Raw genomic sequence first — 17,358 nt, 5'->3', positions numbered from 1 at the left:
TTTGGAGGGCCAGATCTGGCCCACAGGCCATACGTTGCCCACCCCTGCACTAACTGCATTGGCACTGTGCACACAGAATAAAAGTGCTCCCAAAAGAGTTTGCAACCAAAGACTTAGGCAGGGCAAGTACAAGACAAATGGGATCGGGCTGGAAAACCAGAGAGCAGATAAAATGTTGCCTAATAACTAGATCCTTGTTTTGATTTAGACACACCGTGACCAAGTCATAACTCTCCTTTCTTTAACTTCATTTATTAATTAATCTAATTTATTTTCAAAGATACAGCCATGGGCCAAATTTGGCTGTGGCGCCCTGGGATTGATGGCGCCCTCGGACTGACCAAAAGTGCTGTTTGTGGAGCCAGTCTGGCAGTCGCTGCACGTGGCACCATGTCAGCCCAGCCCTGTGCACTTGTTCCAGGGCCAGATCAGGTCTCGGAGACCGTCCCTATGCACCGGAGACAGCGTGCAGAGACAGTCCAGCGCATGCTGCGTGTGGCACACAGGGCTGAATGCACTGAAGTACTGGAGGCAGTATCACAACACTCAAGAAGGCTAGGTTTTGTTTTATGAATCTGAATAAGAGATGTACGTTTGACTATAATGGCTACTCACGGGACTAATTGCATGATATCTTTTGACCATTTGTGCCTTGTTTGTTGTAGTTTTTTAAACTTAATACATAATCTAGCAAATCAGTGAACATAACAACTGGAGAACTGGAACTGAAGAATAATGTGCGTTGTGTTTTGTGTGATGATGTGCCTCACCGCCTGTGCCACAACACCTGCACTCCACTTCTCAGCATATAGATCTGCCCCTGGGCACGGCCACGGCCACCTCACACAGCATGCGCCCAATGCCAGCTCTATGTACAAGCCCAGGAACGGTGCTGGTGCATACCGTGTGCAGCAGGCAGGGTTGGTTCAGGACACACATTACATGAAGTTGCCCAGCCCTGCACACTGGCTCTGATGTGTGGAGCTGGCCTGGGGGTTCAATCCGGGCTGTGGACCAGCCCCACGCTCTGTGGGCCAGATGAGTTTGACCCTGCCTTAGCCCAAGTCGTATTCCACTCTCCTCTTCCCTTCAGTCTCCAGCCAGACATGACACAGCTGTCAGTGTTCAGCTTTTGTGTTTAATAGCTCTCCTCTCTGCAGGCTACCTCAGCGATTCTTGACACAACCTGACGCAGAACACTTCAACGCCTCCATTCAAACACAATTCCACATACCGACAGCTTCCACTACAGAAGCTGCATCTAGCAACTAACTGAAAAGACTGTTTCTTTTTCTTGTCAGCCAGCAGAAGAAATGTCCCTTCTTGGGGCGGGAGGAGCAATCAAAGGAGAACTAAGTCAAAGGGCTGAGTTTTGCACTCATGATCAACAAACCCTTTTGAGAAGCTCCCACAGGGAGCCAAGATTTTCACAGGAGCTTGACCTGTCTCCTGTGCTCAGGGCTGTCCCTAGCGGGGCGTGAACTGGAGCAACTGCCCCGGGCCCTGTGCTTTGGGGGGCCCCGCGAAGCCAGGCCGGCTGTATGTCTGGCCGCTTGCCACCCTCCCTCCTCCCCTGCCATGTCCAGGCCCCACACAGGCTGATTTCTCCCAGGCCCCACAACCTGCTACGGTCATCGCTGCCTGTGCTAGCAGACAGATGCATTAGACAGCACCCAGGGAGATTTAAACTGAAGGGCAGTCTAACACTGAAGGTGGTTAAGCACTTGAGCAGATTACCTAGAGAGGCTGTGCAGTCTTCTTCAGTGGAAGTTTAAGTGCAGGTCAGAATAACGCTTGGCTGGATGGATTAGACAGGGATGTTCCTGCCAAAAGCAGCAGGCTGGACTGGGTGACCTCCTGAGGTTCCTTCTGGCCCTGTTCTTCTAGGACTGTCCTGGTCCTCTGGAGCTGTAGTGGAAGGTCAGCCATGGAGAGAGGCAGCTTAAAACCAGTCGCAGGAAGGGACTTTGACTATAGTAAGAAACCTTTCCAGGGACAAATCAGTAAAGCTAACCCAAACTGAGGTTTTAGTAGATAAGGTTGTGAGAAAATGGATAAACTAAACAGTAACAAATCACCAGGACTCAGGACCTTAGGGTGAATGCCACTGAAGGGGCTCAGATCAGAAACTACCAAACTCCTAACTGTAGCATGCCTCCTATCACAAAAAACAGCCTTGCTATCAAAGGATTGGGGGATTGCCAATGTGACTCTGATATTTAAAAGAAGCTCTAGAAAAGAGCCAGGAAACTTCAGGGCTGTGAATCTAACTCAGGAAGTTAGTACAGAGTAAAACAGGGTGCAAAGCATTGCAAGTTATACCATACTAAGGCCCATTTGGTGCAGAGCACCTCCCCGGCCCACTCTGCCCTCCCAGGCTGAGTCCAAACTGCTGGGCCACGGAGGTGGCTCCTGCCCAGTGCCAGTCCTGCCAGACTGCAGCCTGGTGCCCTGCTGTGGGCAGAGAGATCTCTGGAGGGGCTTGTGACCCCCCATGCCCTCCTGACATCACCCATGCCTTCACACCCCCTGCCCCACACACAGTCCCCCCTTCCCCACATACTGGGGGGCAGGTTGGGACTGAGGGGCACTGACAGGGATGGGAGAGGTGGGGGGCTGCAAGTCAGGAGTGAGGGCAATGGCATGGGGCAGGGAGGACGGACCACACAGCTGCAGCTGGACCTGTGTCTTGGTGAGCAAAGGGGGCAGGGGAAGCCCTGATTCTCTATGATAAAAAAACCCAAAATCAAATGCCAAAATTTATAGATGTTTATAGGTTTGGGATTTGGGGAATCTTCTTCTCAGTACTCCTAAATTGCACATTTAAAGACATGGAAGGTGGAGTGTACCTCCACACAAGATTGGACAGGCAACTCTTCAACCTGTCACAAATTAAGGCAGACTAAAGTTAGAAAGGTGCTTATCAGGGAGTTTCTATTTACTGATGATGCTGCCCTTACAGTCCACGACAAAGACCTACTTCAACAACTCATGAACTGCCTCTCAAGAGCTTGTCAGGCATTTGCTCTCACCATCAGCATAAAGAAAACCACTGTACTAGGACAGGGAAGATCCATCAATCATCATTGATGAGAACCAGCTAGCAGTAGTCCAAGAGTTCGGCTACCTAGGCTTCATAGTGACCACCAACCTTTCACTGGATGAAGAACTTCATGTTCGCATCGGAAAGGCTGGCACCACCTTCAGCAGACCAACTAAAAGAACCTGCAACAACCCAAAGCTTATCATCAAGACCAAAATGCTAGTGTACAAGGCTTGCATATTCAGCACTCGTGTATGTGGGGGGGAACATGGACAGCTCAAGCACTTCAAGAGAAAAAGTAAAACAGCTTCAACCTGCGCTGCTTACACTGCATACTCAACATCAAATGGCAAGATAAAGTTACCAATGCAGAGGTTCTTCAAACAGCAAATTTACCAAGCATGACAGCTTTACTCAAACACAGACAACTGAACTAGCTAGGCCATCGAAGAAGATCGGAAGATGGACGCATACCCAAGGACATGCTACACGGGGAATTACCGGAGGCAACAACAGGATACCCCAAGCTTCGCTACAAAGACACGTGCAAGCGAGATATGAAGGCATCTGGGATCGATCCTGACCAATGGGAAACCTTGGCAAGCGATCGTAACAAGTGGTGTCGTCTCCACCAGGGCATCAAAGTCCACAACAGAAATTGGCTCCAACAGCTTGAAAAGAGCCCGTAGGAGGCAAGCAGCTCCCAAACCGCCCAACCATGACATGTTGCAGGGGTGTAGGTTGTAGCCGTGTTGGTCTAAGGACATAGGCAGACAAGGTTCCTTGGGTGAATTTGATATCTTTGGTCTAATAAAAGATATCAAATTCACCCAGGGAACCTTGTCTGCCTACAACCATGACATGTACATTTGTAATCACTGCCACAGAGCATGCAAATCTCGGACTGGACTATTCAGTCACATGAAACACTGCAAACCATCTACGTCACAGTCTGCAATATCCACCATCTCCCATAGACGAAAGGATGCCAAAGTGGCGTTTCATTTGAATCACAGAAAAACATGTATTTGGGTTTTTTTAATCAGTGAATTTTTTGGTTTTTTGTTTGTTTGTTTTCTAAATCAGAGAATTTGGGATTTTTAACAGAGAAAACCAGGATCCCTGGTCATCGCAAACCCAGTCTGTCTAACCTGGTAGTTTACTTCTGGCAAGGGCCCACATCTAGCCCCGAAGGCCAAACCCTGCCTGTCTAAACACCAAGCCAGTCATGCAACATGAGACTGGGAAGGGAGACTTCTATACAAGGAATGTAAGAGCAGCTCACAAAACAAAGCATGCGATTTAATCACTGTTATTCTGGCTTGCCTAAAAGACATCATCAGCTCTTTGAAAATCCAGACAGTTTCAGATGCAGTCTGTTGTGACTGAACTCCACAGCTAACTACCCACAATAGGAAGACCAATTACTTTATTACTGGCTCTAATTTTTTTTTATTTTTCTTTTTGTTTTACATTGAGCTACCCCTTACCTGTGCATCATTATAAAAGTGGTGTGAACAGCATTAACTGAACCCTTTACAGTTCTGTAAACCTCAATTAAATGCTGCTGAATTTCTCCTTTCCAGATTAAAGTTTTTACATCTTGTGATAGCGCACGTTCACTTGGGATCTTTCTGGTTTTCTGTCAATGAGGCAGCAGCAGAGAAAGATGGACCTAGCAAGAGAAGCAACAGGGTGGCTGGAAAACACTGCAATGCCAAAGCCTCTGCCACTACCAGCTCTTCCTCTGCCTGCACCTGTGCAGCTGTGTCCAGGCTTGGTCACCGACCACGGAGGCTTCCACTGAGGTCTGGTCTGGCTTTGCAGGAACTGCAGCCGGCAGGTCCTTGCCGGGGGCAGCCGGGGTGGGGGCGCAGATGGCTTATGGGGTAAGAGGTACCTCCGGGGGAATTCTCTCGGTAATCAGGTAAAGGCGCTGCAGGAGGAGGCAGATGGGTTCACAAAGACCTCCAGCATTAGGGAACATGGGCCAGCCAGAGATGGTCCTGGAAGACGCAGGTACTCTAGAAGGTGGAAGCTGGCAGCTTGTCACCTCTGGCAACAGGCAATGCTCCTCTTCTATGCCTGCAGCTGCCCAGCTGAAGAACCGGTATGAAGCCCTGGCTTCAGATAAAAAGGAGCCCACTCCAGTGGCCGGGGAGGCCAAGCCCTGCTCTCTCCCTTCCCCTGCCAGGGAAAGAGGATTGAGACCACTACCAAGAGGAAGCAATGGGGGTGACGGTTAGCAACTCCCTCCTGCAGGGCACGGAAACATCCATCTGTCGGCCTGACCTCTGGCTGGGGAGGCCGCTGCCTGCCAGGAGCCCACATCTGAGACATCACAAAAACGCTGTTCAGACTCATCTGGCCCCCTGATTACCATCCCATGCTGCTCATCTATGTTGACAGCAATGATACTGCCAGGGACAACCTTGGGCAGATCAAAAAGGGACTACATGGTTTTGGGCACAAGGGTGAAGGGGACGGGCGTCCAGGTGGTTCTCCTCAATCCTTCCAGTCGAGGCTAAAGGCCCAGCTGAACGCAGACGCATCCCAGAGAGAACACGTGGCTGCGTCGAGAGCATTGCTGGCAGGGCTGCGGCTACTTCAACCTTGGGGCGCTGCTCCACAGGGGCTCTGCTAGGAAGAGAGAGGGCATCCACCTCACGAAGCCAGGGAAGAAGAGCATCTTTGCGTACAAGCTTGCTAACCTAGTGAAGAGAGCTTTAAGCCGGGTTTCACAAGGGGGTGAAGCCCAGGGCTCAGTAAAGAGCCCGGGGACCTGGATAAAATGCCCGGACCCAGCAGTAAGCATCATCGCCACCAGCGCCCTCAAGGATCGCATGGCAACCCACCAGACATGACCGAACCACCTTCCTCAGCAGCTTGCTGGAGGGCGAGTTCAGCAGACAGCGGGGACTTCTCCTTGCTGTGGAGCCAAGCCCACAGTGCACCACTCCTCTTGCCCTCCAGTCTGCCTGTGCCCTGCAGCCCTCAGCACCCTCCTGCTCTCTCCATCCAGGGGAGCTGCCTCCCCACGTCCCACCCCAGCCCCTCTGCCAAAGGCTCAGCTCCCCACTGCTGCCTCTGCTCCTGGCCACGGCCAGCTCAGAGCAATCATGTCCCGCTCCTGTCCCAGGGGAACAGAGTCCTGCAACTGCCTCTGGTGCAAAGGCTGTGCTATGTGGGCCCTTGTCTCTGACATCTGCCCCCAGCATCTGGGCATGGGGTCTGTCGCTCAGGCCCGCCTTCCTTGCTCCCTGACTTCGGGGCAGCCTCAGGCAGCTATCTCAGCAGGAGCCCATGTGTGCAGCCCAGCTACCTGTGTGAACACGCTCCCCTGCCTTCTGCACATGGGAACAGCTCAGGCACTGCCAGGGAGGAAGGTCTCCCTCCCTGCAATCCTCCCTCCCTTTGGGGAGCGGCGGTAGGGCCAGACTCCCAGCAAGGGGCCAGTCCCCTAGGCATGCAGGGGTCCCTTGGGCAGCTGTGCAGCAGTATACGTCCCGAGGATCATCATGAGTCAAATGGCTGTGGCACATTCAGGAAGGCCTCAGTACTCTGAGTGGGAGATTACAATGTGCTGCACTTCACCAGGAGAATATTTTTATACTTCCAGGGGGGAGGGAGGACCTGCCACCAGCTGCACCGCCTTCACCCCTCCTACCGCACTGCACTCACGTAAGGGACTCTACTGCCTCCTGCCCAGGGTTCATTCAACACGGCAGGGTCCTGGCTGCACAGCGGGACAGGGGAGTGAAGCCCTGAGTGGGACCAATTCCTGCTCCTCAGGGTTAGCAACAAGCTCTGTGTAACAGTGAATCCTGTGAAAGAGAAGGGTCTGGAAGTCACAGAGAGATCTGCCCTGGAAAGGCCTGAGGGTTCCCGCGGCACAGCTCTGCAGAGGACACAGACACCAACCACAAGGTACCATGTTCAGTTCAGGAGCTTTGCTAGCAGGGCTGTCATGAGAGAATGGGAAGGAGGGAGGGAGGGAGGGAGGGAGGGAAGAGTGTCGGGGTGACAGTATTTGGATCTTGGGGAGCATTGGATTTGCAGCTGAATAAAAGGCAATAACCCGTGGCTTAGCAGAGCTGCTGACCAGAAGGCAGAATGGTATGTTAAAAGTAACACTGCAAGACACTTAGGCAAGCATTATCCTCACGACAGAGTACTGTTGTACGATATATAGCTCACTGTGTACAAGAAACAAGATGTAGACCTCTAGCTATCATGAGGAGATAAAGCACAAGCAAGACCTTGGAAATGGTGAAGACATCAGCAAGAAACTTCAAGTGACGGAGAGAAGCAGAGGTCAGGGTTTAGGCAAGTGCTCATAGCAAAAAGACATGTAAATGAGTGACATGCAAAGGCAACTGCGTGCCAGTGAAGTAAGCCGTAAACAAAGGCGGAGCTTAAGGTGGGAAGGACTAAGGGTGCAGCGAAGGAGAGACAAAGGTGGGGTAAACGTTAATGAGCATCAACCAAGGTATATAAATATGAAACAAAATCATATTCACTGCAGCTCCCCTGTTTATTGAAGCTGGCCCGAAGCTGTCTCCACTTGGAATAAAGCAGTTGACAAGCAATTTGTGCATCGATCCACTGCCTCCCTAGTTTGGGGCATTGCGTAGAGTCAGGTCTAACAAACAGCTCAGGGGGTGGCAGTAGCAGCTCCTGGCGGACCCTACTGGGCATGCGCAGGTCTGGGAAAGGGGTGATGTGGGGATGAGGAAAGGCGAGGTCAGGGAGGAGGGTAGGGAATGCTGCCCAGCCAGAAATGCACTGCTCCCTGCAACTCAGGGGCTCATATGCCAGAAGCCCTGGACCAGGAGGAAGGAGAAAGCTGGGAGGCAGCCACGGAAAGTCCCTGGGTGTCATTTCACGCCAGCTGTCTTGGGGAGGGCACCCTACCGTTAAGACACGTCTTCCCCTGCGAGTACTATTTGCTTTTAGAGAAGGATGGGGAATGCACAGGCTCCAAGGCTGATGCAAGATCATTTCCTCCTCTTCTCCTTGCCCCGCATGGAGGCTGACTTCTACCTGAGGTGTTTCTTCTTAGACTCTCCCCACAATCAATTCTTGTGGGCCAGCCTCTGGGCTCTGGATTCCCACTGTACCCTACAAGGGGCACAGCCTGAACAAAATCTTTCTGCACTCCACCGGCATGGGGGTGCTTGACTGAATGCAGCACTGGTGGGTGCTGAGCAGGCAGACATCTCCAAGCCCTTCCTGCACTGCTGGCAGAACTAGGGATGCTTCTGGGTGTGCATGTGCTGATTCCAGGAGGGGTGGGAGAGATGGGTGAAGCTTTTCCAATACTCAGGGCACCCATGTAGCTTCTCCCCTGTGTAGATGCACTGGTGTTCGGCACAACCTGGAGGAGTAGGCGAAGCTCTGCCTACACTAAGAGCAATGACGCGGCTTCTCTTCTTTGTGGATGCGCTGGTGCTGGGCTAGGTAGGAGGATCGCGCAAAGCTCTTCCCACACACAGAGCACTGATATGGTTTCTCCCCTGTGTGGATGCGCTTGTGCTTGGCAAGATAGGAGGAATGAATGAAGTTCTTCCCACACTCAGAGCACTGATATGGCTTCTCTCCTGTGTGGATGCGCTTGTGCACGGTCAAGGACGAGGACGAGGTGAAACTCTTCCCACACTCAGAGCACTGATGTGGCTTCTTTCTCGTGTGGATCAGCTGATGCTGGACCAGGCTGTAGGATGAGGTGAAATTCTTCCCAAACACAGAGCACTGATGTGGCTTCTCCCCTATGTGGATCAGCTGATGCCGGACCAGGGCAGACCAGGTGAAACTCTTCCCACACACAGAGCACTGATGTGGCTTCTCCCCTGTGTGGATGCGCTGGTGCTTGGTCAGGGAGGAGGATTGGGTGAAGCTCTTCCCACACACAGAGCACTGATGTGGCTTCTCCCCCGTGTGCATGCGCTGGTGCTTGGTCAGGGAGGAGGATTGAGTGAAGCTCTTCCCACACACAGAGCAGTGATGTGGCTTCTCCCCTGTGTGGACCAGCTGATGCCGGACCAGCTCGGAGGACCAGGTGAAACTCTTCCCACACACAGAGCACTGATGTGGCTTCTCCCCTATGTGGATCAGCTGATGCCGGACCAGGGAAGAAGACCAGGTGAAACTCTTCCCACACACAGAGCACTGATGTGGCTTCTCCCCAGTGTGGATGCGCTGGTGCACAGTCAGGGAGGAGGATTGAGTGAAGCTCTTCCCACACACAGAGCACTGATGTGGCTTCTCCCCTATGTGGATCAGCTGATGCCGGACCAGGGCAGAAGACCAGGTGAAACTCTTCCCACACTCAGAGCACTGATGTGGCTGCTCCCCTGTGTGGATGCGCTGGTGCTTGGTCAGGGAGAAGGATTGGGTGAAGTGCTTCCCACACTCAGAGGACTGATGTGGCTTCTCTGCCTCGTGGATCAGCTGATGCTGGGCCAGGTAGGAGGACCAGGTGAAACTCTTCCCACACACAGAGCACTTATTTGGCTTCTCCCCGGTGCAGATGCCCTGGTGCTGGGTCAGGTTGCCATAATGGGTGAAGTGCTTCCCACACTCAGAGGACTGACGTGGCTTCGCCTGCTCGTGGATCAGTTGATGCCGGGCCAGGTGGGAGGGGTAGGTGAAACTCTTCCCACACACAGAGCAGCGAAGTGGCTTCTCCCCAGTGTGGATGCGCTGGTGCACATTCAAGGAGGAGGATTGGGTGAAGCTCTTCCCACACACAGAGCAGTGATGTGGCTTCTCCCCAGTGTGGATGCGCTGGTGCACATTCAGGTTGCAGGATTGGGCGAAGCTCATCCCACATTCAGAGCACTTATGTGGCTTCTCCCCCGTGTGGGTAAGCTGGTGTCGAGCCAGTTTGGACAAGGAGATGAAGCTCTTCTCACACACAGAGCAAGGATGACGCTTCTCCCTTGCGTGTATGCACCTGTGCCTGGCTAGACTGGAGGGCTGCCTGAAGCTCTTCCCACACCTTGTGCAGCCGTGTGGCTGCTGCATCCTCTGCACAGAGAGGCTGGTCAAGCTCTTCCCACACTTGGTGCTAACATGGGGCTTCTCCCCAGCATGCTTTATCTTCTGCAGAGCCAGGCGCAAGGGGCAGCTAAAACTTTTCCTGCACTCAGGGCAGGAGTGGTCTCTCCCCCTGCGCTTGGTGGTGGGCTCCTGCTTCCCTCTGAGGCCCCCCACACTGCCTTGGTTTGCATGCAGTGTCTCTCTCCAGTGGACCTTTCCTTTCTGCCTCTTCTGGTGTCTCAGCATGACATATTCATCCCTGCACCCTGGGCTCTTTCGGGCTTCTTTCCCTTCTTCACTCCAATGCCCAACTAGAGATGGGACCTCATTCGCTGCTACATTCTCCTGCTTTGGGGGCATCCCCTGGCCCTTGTGCCACTGGTCCTTCACTGGTCTCAGGGAATCCACCTCACCCATACTCCCCAGGGAAGCCCATGCTGGCTCCAGCTTTCCAGGCCCTTCCTCAGGACCCTGCTCCTCGGTTCTGCTCAGCAACCAGGCATGTCCTGCATGGGAGGAAGAAACACCAGATTAGTCCCTGCCCTGCTGCCAAGGGGCAAGCACTGCTACTCCTTCTGCTGGGATGGGCCTCAGAGCAGGACTGGACCTTGGCACTTGTGTTTCCTCAAGAAAACTAGGTGTTTTTGCCAAAATCCCAAGTGACAGTGGTGCGGAGTGCCAGGTCCCTGTGCCAGTCTCATCTTCTCTACTCGGTGGAGTTAGGAGTCAGATTCTCAGGGTTTCTGGCCCAGCTCTCAGCCCCATCCCCCTAGTCCCTCCTGCAAGAAAAACGTGGGACATGTGCGTTTTGACTGTACCCGAATGGCTTCATGTTTTAAGAGGCAGAGGATGAGACCAGAGGGATCTGCTCAAAGGAAAAATGAGGCTTTCAAAGGGCTGCTGTATCCCACAGCACTGGTGGGTCCAGGGGCGGATGGTGCTGAGCCCTCCACCTGACTGGGCTGACACGCTCCACATGCCCCAGTGCTTTGGTGAGACCCATCTGCAATGCTTGTCCTTGATCTCTGGCAGTCCTGAAAGCAGCATCTGGTACAAGGGTGAACAGCCTCGGGGTGCATGTCCAGGACTTGTCACCAGTCAGGAGCATGTGCTGAGCACTGCCTTACACAGCTTGGTAGCAAAACCCATCACGTTTCATGCATTATCCCTCCAAGAAATGTTCTGGGAGTGGAGGATTGAGAGCAGTGATCTGCTTCCTACCTGTTTCAGGGGCAATGTCTGGTGCAGGGACTGAGCCCATGGAGCTTTCCTCTGCTAATGAATCCCAGGCAGCCTCCACATCACAGACAGCTGCACTGGGACAAAGGCCTTGGCACGAACCCGCACACGGACTCTGGGCTGAGCCTCAGGCTTCGTGACACTCGGGGCCCCAGAGAGGAAACATCACAAGGGGAGAATCTGGTGCAAGCAGTGGGGGGTTCACTTCACCCCACAACATGTCATCTTCTGAATCCCACCCACCCCACCCACCCACTTCATGCAGCCTGAGACCAGGGTTACACACGTCCCGTGCTCCAGGTCAACCAGACCAGGAGACACCAGGGACAGCCCCAGCCTCTCTCTTGTCCAACAAGAATGGCTGGGGGTGAAAAAGCCCAGAAGTGAGAGGCTGTGCCCATGAGGAGTGAAGATAACCAGGGCAGAAGAACCGAAAGATTAGTCCTGACTAAGTCCTCATAACTACACCCTCCTAGGACTAGTTAGTGCGGTGGAGCTACTTGTGGCAGGGCAGTCTCTACGAAATGCCACGTTGCCACCCCTCAAAAAGGTGAGTGCAGAGCACCTGAAAACCTTGGCTCCCACTGCCTTGTGGGTTACTCTTGGCTGGGAAACAGATAGGGGGAGCCTGCCCCAACAGAAAACCCCTGGTGAAAGCTAAGGAAGGAAAGTGTGTGGCAGGGTACACCTTGCAGCAGCTGTCACTTGAAGCAGAAAAGATTGCTAAAAAAGCAGCCTCTCAAGCTGCAAAGACAGGAATCTGTGAAGGAGCTCCAGCAGGGCCAGGGCCAATCACAGCATCAAAAATGATCCAATGACAGGAACAAACTTAAAGGGGGCTAAGCCCTTCCCTTTTCTGTCTGTGTTTTCCAGGATGTGGACCAGCAGTGAATCATCACGAAGTTCACTTGGTACAAAGAAGAGTTGAGCTTCACTGCGTTCTGCAGTCATTGTCTTGTTTGCGCGGCTGTGTTTGTGTACCGTTATTGCTGTAAGTGGCTGTGGTGTTAACTATGCTAGACAAGGAAATGTAAGCACAACTTCTGGATGGGTTCTGGAATATCTGCAAAGTGGCTACAGAAAATGGTACCCCCCTGGAGCATGGCCTCCTGGGCCTCAAACATATCAGTCATGCCAAAGATCGAGAAGAGCGGATTGACTGATTTTTTGTATTCTCATCCTTTTCTTGGTTTCCTTTGGACCCTAATCTACAATGGCACAAGCAATACACTTGAACCAACAAGGAAAGCATTGCCCACTGTATAAAAGGGGCAGAATTCCCCAAAAAAGTCTGGTCCCACAAAGCTCTGACCATGGGATGTTCCTCTGATCTAAAAAGCCATCTTAAATATCAAAGAAAACCGTCAACTTCAGTACTGGAAGAGCTTAAAAAACTAACCCATAATTATCACTGATGAAAAACTGTTTGGCTGGTAAGGAACTTCAGGATTAGACAATTTGGCATGAGGAAGTTATTAAAGTAATGGACAAACAAAGGAAGAGGGTGCTGTGTGCATGCTCTTACTCTGGGGAGTTGGGGGCGATCGTGCATTTCTACGTGAACAGTGGGAAAGCCAGAAACAAGCATCTCCCACGCCCGGCAGAGGTCATGATGCCAGCACCACCAAAAACCACTGCTGTAATGTCTAAAGGAGCCATGTGTCAGGTTGTATTGCAGGGAGGAACTTGTAATAATTACTATTAAAGGTAACTTGATATTAAATGAGACAAGAGGCCATGTCTATTCTTGGGGGTCTTTGGCAAAAAGACTAAGAGTTTCCACAGTTTGAATTTCACGGGGTGGAACAACACCCGTCTGCACACATGACAGCACAAGCTATTTGAGGTCAGCACCCTGAAATGGCAGCACAGGGCAGGTCTGCAGTTTCCAGGCTCCCTTTCACCCTGGGCATGGAGCATTTGTGAGAGGGGAGTCGGCTGGAGGGGACAGCCACAACTCACCTGGCAGCACGTCCTCCGACCTCGAGATTGCCCCACGGTCCTCATCACAACAGACCCAGAGTTCGACCTGTCCTCCCTGGATGCGGCAGATCAGTTCAGGGGCAGGGCCTCGATATCCTGTTTGGGCAGTGGTTAGAGAGTTTAACCATTGGTACTAAATGCAGAACAAGCAACTGAAATTTGGGGAATGGAGCCAATGAACTCAAGGATTAGACTAAGGACTTGAAGGACAAGGGAAGACGGACATTTAGGATGAAAGGGAAGGCATAGCAGGGGGAAGAGGATGGTCCTTTTCAACCAGGTATTGGACATGTGGTCATAGGAAGCAAACACCAGTGCAATTCCAGGCAAATGAGTGGAAATGAGTTTGGACAGGACACACTAGGCAAGAGAGGGAGGAAATCAGAATAACTGCATAAGGAACAGCTGTTAGTGCATTTTTAGGCACAATCAATGGCAAATGATATGGTCATGGTGAGAAGGCAAAGGGAAATCCTGTTATCAAGGAGGAAGACTCCAGGGAAGGTGGCTGGATCAAATGGAGGAGGAATATATACAAGTATGAGATGTGAGAGGTCTCATCATGGACAGAGCAGTGGGGAGCAAAGGGATTTAAGCCACCGGCCAAAAGTTCATAGTTTCATAGTTGGTAGGGTTGGCAGGGACCTGAGTACATCATCACGTCCGACCCCCTGCCACATGCAACAATGAATGCTGGAGTCAAACGACCCCAGCTGGGTGATTATCCAGCCTCCTTTAGAAGATCCCCAGGGTCAGGCGGAGCACCACTTTCCTTTGAAGTTGGTACCAGCTCCAAGGCGCCCTGGCAGTGAAGTAGCACCTCCTGATGTCTAGCCTGAATCTACTCTCAGTCAACTTATGGCCGTTATTCCTCGTTACTCCCTGTAGTGCTCGGGGGGAACAGGGACTCTCCCATTGTCTCCGGGTCCCCTTTCCTCAGTCTGTAGACAGCCATTAGATCCCCCTTCAGCCTTCTCTTGTGGAGGCTGAACAGGTTCAGGTCTCATCGCCTCTCCTTGTAGGGTCTGCCCTGCTGCCCCCGATCATGCGCGTGGACTCATTGGGACCCTCTCCAGGTCATCCAGACCCCTCTTGAAGTGTGGCACCCAGAACTAGACGCAATACTCCAACTGTGGCCTGACCAGTCTCGCACAGATGGGGAGGATCACCTCCTTGCCCCTGCTCGAGATACATCTGTGCATGCATGACAAGGTGCAGTTAGCCTCCCTGACTGAGTCCCCACATTGGTGGCCTATATTCATTTGGGCATCAATAATGACTCCAAAATCCTTTTCTGCCTCTGCACTGACGAGAAGGGAGTTCCCAGCCTGTAGGTATGATGCTGGTTCTTCCTCCCTACATGCAGCACCTTGCACTTGTCAGTATTGAATCCCATCCTGCTCTCATCCACCCACCCCTGTAACCTGTCTAGATCTAGTTGCAGCCTGTCACTCTACTCCAGCGTGCCCACTTCTCCCCACATATTAGCGTCATCCACGAAGTTGAACAACGTTCTTTTCACCCCCCGTCCAAGTCGGTGATGAAGATGTTGAACAGTGCGGGTCCGAGGACCGAGCCCTGGGGGACCCCACTGCCCACATCTCTCCAGGTCCATAACGACCCGTCCACCTCCACTCTCTGTGTGCAGCCCTCCAGCCAATGAGTGACCCATCTGACTGTGTAGGCATCAACGCCACAGTCACCTAATTTCTTAATGAGAATGGGGTGAGAGACTGTTAAAACAAGGGAGAAGACAACACTAATTCAGAGCACACATGGCTCCAGGGCAAAGCAAGAGCCAGAGCTTTACCCAGGAAAATGAGGGCTTGGTAGTTCCTCAGCATCTGGTCCCGGTAAAGCCCCTTGTCTTCCTCTTCCAGCAGCTCCCACTGCTCCCGTGTGAAATCCACTGCCACGTCCTCGAACACCTCCCAGAGCTGCAGGCACAAGCGTTACAGCATCAGTGTCTCCTGCCTCGCTGCCCCCACAGCCCTGTCTGCACTTACTGCGCACTACTGCGCTTTGCACACTTAGCCAGGACAGCCAGGGGTATGCTACTCTGCTGACACGGCATGCAGGGATCCTGGTATTCTCTGTTTAAAAACTGCAAATTCTCTCATAAAAAAAAAACCAAAAAACACCAATTGCTCCCAACGCATAGCCCCCCCACTGCTGCGATGGCCCGTGACCAGGGAGTCAATGAGCAGGGACTGCCAACAGGAGCCATTTCCAAGCATTTTGCAGGCAGGAGTGCAAACCCCTGCAAAGACACGCCAGCGTTTGCGCCGGCATTGGCGCAAGGCGGGCAAGCAGAAGCCAAGTCCGATTCTTTGGCAGGGGACACAGGAAGACACGTCACTCTACATTAATGGTAAGGCCGTGATGGGCTGCCAGGGACCCGGCCCCAGGGATGCTGCCTGCCCGGGGCTCCTCTGAGTCCTCCACCCACACAGAGCCCGCAGGCAGGTTAAGCCACCCTCCCCCTATCTGTGGGGGCTGCCTGGCAGGGCCTCTGTGGGCTGTGGGGGAAGTGGGGAGCGGGAGTTCCCTTGCCTGTCCCACGTGTGCCCACCTTCGGGCCCTGGAGGGGCAGATGAGGGAGCTCCAGGCGGAGCTCAACGGGCTGAGGGGAATCAGAGCTGCCGAGGACAAAATTCACAGGTATTTCTGTTCTCTGCAGGGTCAAGTACCTAGTGGAGAGGCACCCCGGGAGGGATCCAACCCAGCAGTATCACGGACCATTACCACCAGGGCCAGGGCTACTTGTGCTCCCGCAGTGTCGACCCGCGCAGTACACCTGGGGAAAAGGTACGAGGCCCTGGCAGCATGGGAGGAGGAGGCAGGGGAGGATGACTCCAGAGCAGCCGATGTGGCTCCACACACGGCGCAGACTCAGCGATGCCGGAACACCCACAGGAAGAGACGCCGGGTCCTCGTCTGGGCAACTCCTTCCTGAGCGGAACGGAGGGACCCACCTGTCGCCCGGATCCCATGGCACGTGCGATTTGCTGCTTGCCTGGATTCAGGACATCACGGCCATGATCCCAGACCTCATCCGGCCCTGTGATCACTCCCCCTTCGTCCTCATCCATGTGAACATGCATGACGCGGCCGGGAGTTGTCCGGACCGCGTCATGAAAAACTACAAGGCTCTGGGCGACAAGCTTAGGGAGACAGGAGCACAGGTGGTTTTCTCATCTATTCTTCCCGTGAGCAGACATGGAAGCTGCCACGAGGCTTGCATTGGAGAGGTCAACTGGCAGCTTCGGAGCTGGTGTTACTGGGCAGCTTTGGATTCCTCGAACATGGCTTGCGCTTCCACACAGGAGAAATATTAGGGCAGAGCAGGCTAAATCTCTCCCTGACAGGTAAGCATGCATTTCTCTTCCAGGTTGACTGATCTTGTACAGCGAGCTTTAAACCTAGGTTCGTCGGTGGATGCGGATGCAGAGGTACAGGAGGACACTTCGACATCAAGGCGGAGGAACACCCTTCTCAACACAGCGGCTGAAAGGGATCTTGCAGTCAGAATTGATTCCAGGATGGACGTGAGCCGCAAACGCGTGGAAGCAGTCAGTAAGGCTAACCGCACCTTGTTGTGCATCCACAGATGCATCTCAAGCAGGTCCAGGGAGATGATCCCTCCCCCTCTATGCAGCGCTGGTCAGGCCACAGATGGAGTACTGCGTCCAGTTCTGGGCGCCGCACTTCGAGGAGGGATGTGGCTAACCTTGAAAGGGTCCAGAGGAGGGCCACTCGCATGATCAGGGGGAGCAGGGCAGGCCCTACTAAGACAGACTAAAGCTCCTTAATCTATTGCTGGCCACCCCATGGATTGCAGGTTCCCGATGTTCTCCTTCTTCAGGCTGGGCTGTCCTTGTGGGTGCCACATGGTTTGGTGGTCCACGGCTTCCCCCGCCCTCATCTTCCCCTCCCCCCGACAAGGCTAGTTTAAAGCCCGCCAGAGTAGATCCGCCAACCTAGAACACACGCTTACCTTTGGGGGACAGGTGAAGCCCATCCCACAGCTAAGCATGTGTTCTCTTCTAGGT

General features: G+C 53.1%; 1 protein-coding gene and 1 pseudogene across 1 annotated transcript in view; both read right to left on the bottom strand.

Annotated features, from left to right (window-relative positions):
* The window catches only part of LOC132249307 (delta-1-pyrroline-5-carboxylate synthase-like), a 28,579-nt gene extending 26,436 nt beyond the window's left edge, over nt 1-2,143 (bottom strand). Inside the window, exon 1 of the mRNA XM_059724041.1 lies at nt 1,738-2,143. The gene's annotated coding sequence lies outside the window, so the exon portion shown is untranslated. The remainder of the gene's footprint in view (nt 1-1,737) is intronic.
* Nucleotides 2,144-7,558: 5,415 nt separating this feature from the next.
* The window catches only part of LOC132249635 (zinc finger protein 585A-like), a 30,036-nt pseudogene continuing 20,236 nt past the window's right edge, over nt 7,559-17,358 (bottom strand).

This window comes from Alligator mississippiensis, chromosome 1, assembly GCF_030867095.1.
Source record: "Alligator mississippiensis isolate rAllMis1 chromosome 1, rAllMis1, whole genome shotgun sequence".
Taxonomy (NCBI): domain Eukaryota; kingdom Metazoa; phylum Chordata; order Crocodylia; family Alligatoridae; genus Alligator; species Alligator mississippiensis.
Note: the sequence above shows the minus strand (reverse complement) of the source record. Positions and strands in the feature narration are given on the sequence as shown.